Source organism: Callithrix jacchus, chromosome 22 (assembly GCF_049354715.1).
Source record: "Callithrix jacchus isolate 240 chromosome 22, calJac240_pri, whole genome shotgun sequence".
Taxonomy (NCBI): domain Eukaryota; kingdom Metazoa; phylum Chordata; class Mammalia; order Primates; family Cebidae; genus Callithrix; species Callithrix jacchus.
Window position 1 is genome coordinate 38,135,351 of NC_133523.1, and position 8,174 is coordinate 38,143,524.

Consider the following 8,174-nt stretch of genomic DNA (forward strand, 5'->3'; position numbering starts at 1 on the left):
AAGTTGCGGGGTGCGAGCGCCGGAGAGGAGACGGGAGAGGAGGGAGGGAAGGGGTGCGCGGGAGGGCGGCGGCGTCGTGGGAGCCGGTGGGGGATCTGCGTGAGCGCGGGAAGCGGGGGGTGTTGGGTGAGGGTGCTGCGTGCAGGCCCAGGTGCTGCGCGCGAGGGTGCAGAGTTGCTGGCGTGCAGGGTGCGTGCGCTGCGCGGAGGGAAGGGTGCCTGGGTGTTGCTGGAGGCTGTGCGAGGGTGCGGGTGTGGGCGTCGCGGGGTTCGGTGTGTGCGAAGGGAGAGCGTGGCCTGCGTGAGCGGGGAGCGCAAGGTAGGGTGTGCGACGTGGGAAAGGTGAGTGTGAGAGGCGTGCTGCGGGCAGGTGGGTGTCTGGAGTCTAGCGAGAGGCTGTGAGCTGAGCGCCGGTACAGGGGAGGCTGCAGCGGGAGGTCCGGAGGGTCCGGGGGTCGGGGCAGGCCAAGGATCTCCCAGGGCAGGGCGAGGCTGGGGCTAGGGAGTGGGGTGGGGTCAGTTCCCTCCCTCCCTCCCTCCCTCTCTCCTGTCCAGACCTGAAAACCCCAAGTTTCCGCATCATTCCCCGGGAGGTGCCCCCGAAAGTGAACTAACAGGAAGGAAGCCTGAATCCTGGGTCCCAGGAGGGAGAGGCTCCTGTGATCACCTTCCAGGCCCTGGCGTCCCCTCTCCTCCCTGCTGTCTTCCTGCCCCAGCCTCTCTCCCTCTTTCTGTGTGTACTTGTCTCTGCCCTTCCTCTCTCCCCATCTTTGAGGCTGACTCAGCCCTCCAGATTTAGGTCCCTTCTCCCTCCTGGGAGTGGGTTTCCCTGAGCCCACTTCTGTGACACCCTGTAGACCTGGTGCGGGGTCATTACCTATGGGACCCAGGAAGAGTGAGAAACCGTGAAAAGAAGACCTCGACCTCTCTCATGCCCATTTGACAGTCAGGTAAACTGAGGTCCAGAAGTGACAATTATGAAAAATCCTTCTCCTCCTCCTCCTAATTTTTCTTCTTTCTTCTTCTTTTTCCTGAGACTGAGCCTCGCCTTGTTGCCCAGGCTGGAATGCAGTGGCACAGTATCGACTCACTGCAACCTCTGCCTCCCGGATTCAAGCGATTCTCCTGCCTCAGCCTCCCGAGTAGCTGGGATTACAGGTGCCCACCACCACCCCTGGCTAATTTTTATACTTAGTAGAGGTGAGGTTTTGCCATGCTGGCCAGGTTGGTCTTGAACTCCTGACCTCAGGCGATCCACCTGTCTGGGCCTCCCAAAGTGCTGGGATTATAGGCATGAGCCACCATGCCTGGCCGAAAATCCTTGATTTTTATTTCTACTACAAAAATTCTACATCCAGGCCCACAAGGGACTTCAGCTCTACACACCCTTTCTGTCCCCAGTACCCAGGTCCCGGTATTCTTTCAGTCCTTAATACCAAAGTTCCCATCAACTCCTGTGTCCTCAGGACCATGGCTTCTAGCATCCTCTCTGTCCCCAGGGTCCAAGCTCCTATCAACTCCAGTTTCCCCAGGACCATGGCTCCAGCATCCTCTCTGTCCTCAGAGCCCAAGCTTCTAACTGCCCCTGTGTCTCCAGGACCATAGCCCTGAGCAATTTCTTTCTTTTTCAGTTCTCAGCTTCCCAGCTTCTGTAGACTGGGGAAAGGATAATCTCTAATCTCCCTTCCAGGACTCACATTCTGTGACTTTTGCTAGATGAGAGAGGAGTGTTTGACCTGCATTCGGGATACTGGTTCAAGGGGTAACTAGCAGTTGTCTTTTCCCACAGGAGCAAATAGGCCCCCTTGCTTGGGGCTCTGACAGATGTTGCCAGCTCCAGCTGAAGTGGAATCTTGGGAGATAATGCTTTGGTTCTCACTTGTCCTCCTTAAGTCCCACCATTCCATCTTTTTTTTCCCCCCTGAGACTGAGCCTTGCTCTGTTGCCCAGGCTGGAGTGCAGTAACACGGTCTCAACTCACTGCAACCTCCACCTCCCAGGTTCGAGAGATGCACGGGATCCCGAGAGTAGTTGTCCTGACTGGTGCGTTGGCTCACGCCTGTAATCCCAGCACTTTGGGAGGCCCAGGCGGGCCAATCACTTGAGGTCAGGAGTTCAAGAACGCCCTGGCCAACATGATGAAACCCCGTCTCTACTAAAAAAAGTTAGGTGTGGTGACACGTGCCTGTAATCCCAGCTACTCGGAAGGCTGAGGCACAAGAATCCCTTGAACCTGAGAGGTAGAGGTTGCAGTGAGCTGAGATCATGCCACTGACTCCAGCCTGAGTGACAGAGAAAGACTCAGTCTAAAACATAATAATAATAAATAGAATAGTGGTCCTGTCCTTATCCTACTACAGGGTACACTGTTCATTAGGGATTTAGTGCAAGTGACAGCAAGTCCAACCCAACTAGTTTGAGACAAAGAGAACTGGTTCACACATAAGAAAAGGTCCCTGTATGGCTGGTTTTGGCAAAGTCTGCCAGTCTCTGTCCTAAGGATGCACAGCTCCCTTCCTGTAGCAAGACGGCTGGCAGATGCCCCTCGGGCCAGTTTCACATTTGGGGTGATTAAGATTCTGCAAGAGAGAGACAACCTTTATTTCACACAGATTTTCAATTGTTTCCTGTCCCCAATGAGACTCAGAGACCTAGCTCTTGTTTGGTTTCTAAACTTTCAATAACATCGTTTTTGCTTAAGTCAGCACAAACAGATTTTATTTCTTGCAACCAAAGATTCCTGAACAAAGACTTCAGAGCTATTAATAATGAGGTCCTGATCACAGGCTATGTTGTAGGACATGAGAAATTTGCCCCTAGCCTCAATATCTGCTGGAGGGCATCATGGAATAAGTATTTCTATCCTCTGATCCCCACTGTATGGGATATATAACCCCAACCTTCAATCTCTGCCATAGGGTTTCATAGGCAATGCGGTCCTAGCCTCCATGTGTTGTAGGGAATCATGGAAAAGGTGAGGTTATCCTCAATTATAATATGGAGCATTTCAGAAAATGTCAGTTTAGCCTCATCTCTGCTGTAGGGCATCATGGGAGATATACTTCCAGCCCAATTTTTGTTGTAAGTCATCATAAAAGATGCAGTCTTTTCTTCCTTCCCTTTTTTCTTTCTTCTTTAAATTATTATTTATGTATTTATTTTTTGAAACGGAGTGTTGCTTTGTCGCCAGGCTGGAGTGCAATGGCACGATCTCAGCTCACTGCAACCTCTGCCTGCCAGGTGCAAGCGATTCTCCTGCCTCAGCCTCCTGAGTAGCTGGGACTACAGGCACCTGCCACCACGCCCGGCTAATTTTTGTGTGTGTTTTTTTTTAGTACAGATGGCATTTCACCATGTTAGCCAGAATGATCTCCATCTCTTGACCTCATGATTCCCCCGCCTCGGCCTCCCAAAGTGCTGGGATTACAGGCATGAGCCACTGCACCTGGTCTTTTTTTTTTTTTTTAATGTAGATACAGGGTCTCTCGCTATGTTCCTCAGGCTGGTCTTGAACTTCTGGGCCCAACCAATTTTCCTGCCTTGGCATCCCAAAGTGCTGGGATTACAGGCATGAGCCATTGCACCCAGTCCCTTCTCTCCTTTCTTCATCACCTATCATGTTCCAGGCACTAGGAATACAGTATCAAGTAAATCAAAGGCCTTGCCCTCCACAACAATTATAATGGGGAAAGTTAGCTAAAAACAAACAGAAATTACTGTTCTGTTTAACCATCACTGAATAACAAAATACCCCAGAATGTAGTGGTGTGAAACAACAACCTTTTAATTTTATGATTCCGTGAGTTGTTGGGGTCCAGCACGTCTGCCGGGGGGGCTACCGACCTTCGGGAGTCCCCGAGACCGCCAACGTAGATGTCTCGTTCAACCTGAGGGAGAGAGTGCACGGAAATGAAAGAAAATAGAAAAGTGGAGTCTGGAGGGCTGGCTTAGGCTATGTCCAAGCAGCAATTTTATTTTTGCAATATGTTCCATTATATACTTTTCTGAAGTTAATGTTGTTTACGCCAGATCTACATACTTAAGTTACAGTAAGCAAGTTACGCCCACTAAGTTACGCCCAGTAAGTAAGTTAAGCCCAGTAAGTCAGTTCCGCCCAGTAAGTTACCTGATAAGTAAGTAACACCCAGCAAGTAAGTTACGCCCAGTAAGTACTTAACAATTGTAAATACTTAAGTTACAAGGTAAGCAAGTTACAGTTACACCCAGTAAGTTATGGTAAGTAAGTTACAGTTACACCCAGTAAGTTACGGTAAGTAAGTTACCAAGTGTAAAAAGTTAATACTTAACAATGAAGGTAACAAGGGTTTAAAATGAACACAATCAAGCAATAAACCATAAGGAGCTGAAAGTGGACACAATGCCTCCCAAGTCCTCATATCCATAAAGTAATGTCTGTTAATTATTTTGAATAGCATAGTCCCTCTCTCGGTTCCTGCTTTCCCTCAGCTCGACTCCCCCAACCGGGGATCTGTGTCCGGGCTCAAGCTCACTGTATGGCAAGGCCCATTTCCCAGGGGCCTCACATGGGAGCGATCCCCACAGATCCCTCAGTGAGTCAGGAATTGGAGCAGGATTGGTGTGTATCTGCTTCATGATGAACCAAGGTCAAAAATGAACTAGCTGGAACAGCTGGAGGTGGAGGCCAGGGGCACCAAGGGCCATATGTCTAAGGCTGGTGGTTGGCATTGTGGGTTTTGAATGGTATCCCCCAACTAAAATATATGTTGAAGTTCTAACCCCTGGTATCTGTACATGTGACCTTATATGGAAATAAAGTCTTTGCAGATATAATTAGCTTTCTTGTTTGTTTGAGACTAAGTCTTGCTCTGTCACCCAGGCTGGAGTGCAAAGGCACGATCTCCGCTCATTGCACCCTTCACCTCCTGAGTTCAAGCGATCTTCCTACCTCAGCCTCCAAGTAGCTGGGATTACAGGCACGTGTCATCGTGCCTGGCTGATTTTTATATTTTCAGTAGAGACGGAGTTTCACAACGTTGGCCAGGCTGGTCTCAAACTCCTCGTCTCAAGTGATCTGCCCACCTCAGCCTCCCAAAGTGCTGGGATTACAGGAGTGAGCCACCTCACCTTACCCAAATCTGATTAACTTCTAACCCCTGGTATCTTTGTATGTGACTTTATTTGGAAATAAGGTCTTTTTTTTTTGAGACAGGGTCTTACTCTGTTACTCAGGCTGGAGTGCAGTGGCACAGTCTCAGTTCACTGAAACCTCTGCCTCCTAGGCTCAAGCAATACTCCTACCTCAGTCTCCTGAGTCACTGGGACTACAGGCAGGCACCACCATACCCGGCTAACTTTTGCAGTTTTTGTAGAGATAGGATTTTGCCATGTTGCCCAGGAGGTCTCCAACTGCCACCCTCAAGCAGTCCGTCTGCCTTGGCCTTCCAAAGTGCTGGAATTGTAGGTGTGAGCCATTGTGCCCGGCCAGAAAAAAAGACTTTGCAGAAGTAGTTAAATTAATGACTAAATGTATCCATGCTGAGTTAGGGTGGGCTCTCAATCCCGTGATTGATATGGGGTTATAAGGAGAGAGATTTGGAGACATAGCCACAGTCCCAGGGAAGAAGGGCATGGGAAGACAGAGGTAGGGATCAGAGTGAGGCAGCTACAAGCCAAGGAATGGCAAAGATTGCCGGCAGCCCTCAGAAGCAGAGAGGGAAAGAAGGATTCTTCTCTTGAACCTCCACCTGCCAGGTTCCGGCAATTCTCCTGCCTCAGCCTCTCAAGTAGCTGAGATTACAGACACCTGCCACCATGCCCGGCTAATTTTTGCATTTTTTTAGTAGAGATGGGGTTTCACCATATTGGCCAGGCTGCTCTCAAACTCCCGACCTCAGGTGATCCACCTGCCTCAGCCTCCCGAAGTGCTGGGATTACAGGCATGAGACCCTGAGACTTTAAAAGCATGGTTCTTTTTTTTTTTTTGAGACGAAGTTTCACTCTTGTTACCCAGACTGGAGTGCAATGGCTGTATCTCAGCTCACCGCAACCTCCACCTCCTGGGTTCAGGCAATTCTCCTGCCTCAGCCTCCCAAGTAGTTGGGATTACAGGCCCAGCCAATTTTTTTGTATCTTTAGTAGAGACGGGGTTTCACCATTTTGACCAGGATGGTCTCGATCTCATGACCACGTGATCCACCCGCCTCAGCCTCCCAAAGTGCTGGGATTACAGGCTTGAGCCACCGCGCCCGGCCCTAAGAGCATGGTTCTTACCCCAACACTGTAAAAGTGTGGCTCTTCCCCTGAGACTTCGACACCTTGGTTTTGGACATGTAGCATTCAGAACTGTGAGAGAACAAGTTTCTGGTGGTGGTGGTTGTTTTTTTTGAGACAGAATCTCACTCTGTTGCCCAGGCTGGGGTGCAGTGGTGCAATCTCAGCTCACTGTAACCTCTGCTTCTTGCATTCAAGATATTCTCATGCCTCAGCCTCCCAAGTAGCTGGGATTACAGAAGAGCACCACCACAACCAGCTAATTTTTTTGTTGTATTTTTAGTAGAGACAGGGTTTCACTGTGTTGGCCAGGCTGGTCTCAAACTCCTGGCCTCAAGTGATGTGCTGCCTTGGCCTCCTGAAGTTCTGGGATTACAGGCTTGAACCATCACACCTGGCCTAAGTTTCTGTGTTTTTTAAGCCACCTAGTTTGTAAGATTTGTGTGTATATGTTTTAAATTTTTTATTTTTAATTATTATGGATACATAATAGTTGTATATATTTATAGGACATATGTAATGTGCTTTTGGGTTTTTTTTTTTTTTTGAGACAGAGTCTGGTCCCGTTGTCCAGGCTGAAGTGCAGTGGTATGATCGTGGCTGACTGCAGCCTTGACCTCCTGGGCTCAAGTGATCCTCCTACCTCAGCCTCCCATGTAATTAGGACTACAAACATGCCCCACCACATCCAGTTAATTTTTTTAATTTTTAGTAGAGATGAGGTCTCACTATGTTGCCGAGGCTGATCTTGAACTCCTGAGTTTAAGAGATCTTCCTTCCTCACCCTCCCAAAGTGTTAGGACTACAGGCGTGAGCCATTATGCCTGTCCTTCTGTGAGGTTTTGATGCAGGCATACATGTGTTAGTTTATAAAGTTTGTAGTACTTTGTCGCAGGCAGCCCTAGGAAACTAACATAGCTGAGTTTCCTGGTTCTTCTCTATACCACATCTGCTAGGGCTACATGTCCAAAGTGGCTTCTTCACCCACTTGTCTGGTGCCTGGGCTAAGATGGCTGAAACATCTGGAGCTCTGTCTCCACGTGGCATTTATACATAAGTAGCTTGGGCTTCCTCATAGCATGGTGGTCTCAGGGCAGTAGTACTCTTACATGGCAACTGGTTTCCCCAGAGTGAGTTCCAAGATTCAGAAAGTAAAAAATGATAGTTTCTTAAAGCTTGGTTCCAGAGCATAGCACAGCAAAACTTCCACCACATTCTGCTGGTCAAAGCAGTCACAGGGTCACTTATATTCTAGAGGCAGAAATACAGACACCACCTCTTTAAGCCACCACAATGACAGGTGGTGATTATGTGATTAGAGAAAGCCCTAAACAGGAACCCTGTCCCTCACCATGGAAGATGTCCTTTTTTTTTTTTTTTGAGATAGAGTCTCACTGTGTCACGTAGTGATGTGATCTTGGCTCATTATAACCTCCGCCTCCTGGGTTCAAGTAATTCTCCTGCCTCAGCCTTCTGCGTAGCTGGAATTACAGGCATCTGCCACCAAACCCGGTTAATTTTTGTAATTTTAGTAAAGATGGGGTTTCGCCATATTGGCCAGGCTGGTCTCAAACTCCTGACCTCAAGTGATCTGCCCACCTGGCTGCTCAAAGTGCTGGGATTACAGGCATGGGCCACCACAGCCAGCCGAAGATGTCTTATTGTTTTTCTTCATTAGCCACAAGGCTTCGTGGGGAATGTAATTTTTGTCTCCATGGGTTGCCTTAGCAAATGATGGGAAGAAAGATGAGTTCTTCAATATTGTGCTCCCAGAGTGCCATTGAAATGGTAGTTCTCTTTTTCTGACAGTTCTGAGGCATCCTGGGAAATAGAGCCCAGCCTTTATCCTCAGCACTTCAGGGGAAGTGCACTCCTGTCCTTATTCCTCAGTGCAGTGCATGCAGGGAATTCTGGCCATCAGGT